This window comes from Morone saxatilis, unplaced genomic scaffold (genome assembly GCF_004916995.1).
Source record: "Morone saxatilis isolate NCDOM2014 unplaced genomic scaffold, NCSU_SB_2.0 Contig7, whole genome shotgun sequence".
In the NCBI taxonomy this organism is placed as follows: Eukaryota; Metazoa; Chordata; class Actinopteri; family Moronidae; genus Morone; species Morone saxatilis.
In genome coordinates, this window is record NW_023340246.1 from 15487943 (window position 1) to 15489086 (window position 1144).

Here is a 1144-nt window from a genome sequence, read left to right on the forward strand (position 1 = left end):
AACAGAAACACAATGATTCTTATTCTCAGGTGATTACACACTAATGAAAACATACCTATGAATATTATATTCAGTTTCTGCCAATAGATCTTTCTAAATGTTACACACTGGACCTTTAAATGTTGAATTTACAATAATATAAAACAGAAAAGCAGGAAATATTTTGCATTCTTGCTCAATAAATTGCTTAAACAATAAATTAATTGTGGAAATAACTAATTTTCTTTCAGTCGACTAATAGTTTCAGCACTAATCTTGGCTTTACTTTGTTTCAAATTAATCTCAAATGTTATTTCAACATTTAATTTACACAAATTCCCTCATACAGGCTGTTATAATGACAATATACTGTATGTGAAACCCAGGAATACAAGCAGAGTGAGATGTTGTTGCTTTAGCGACTCTTCAGGTGGTGCTGCTGCTGGTCAAATGAAATGACGACTGACAATAAGCCTCCGCTGTGTCTTACATAAGCATCCATGGAAACTGATGACCGCCTGCAACCATACAAACCAAAGGAAATAAAAACTGTCTGCTTCAGGTCTTTTAAAAGTATTTCCTGCTGCTGTTTGTCCATCAATAAGCATCAATAACTTTACCAAACACACACTGTTTAATTTCAGTTGAGGAGATTTTTAGAGCACACACAAAACTTTATATACGCTCAAATGTTAATTGGTCCTTGGATATTTGTAGTGAGCTATTCTTACCTTTGCATGATTAATTTTCTAGAGAGACACTTTTACTCTGCCTTGAGAAAAACTGTCCCAGTGCTTCAGCTGGAAGAAAATGTTCTCTACCTCTGTATATATAGCCTCACCTAGAGTGCTCTCCAGCCACATTCAACACATTATACTATTTATTCATTTATGAAAAACAGAAACGAAACGAAAAGTAATCACTGTTTAAAACATGTATATCTTTCAGAAATTACGCAGTTTTATCTATATATATATAGATATATATATGTGTGCATTATCCCTATTAGTTGTTACCTTCCCAACAACTACTCTTATTATTATTATATTAAAATAACCAGATATAATTATACAAATATACATAGAAAGTCTGTCAATAGGTTCTATAGAGTGTGGGGCCTGTTCTTGTTATCATTTTACTGCAACTATTTATTATTATATTGATT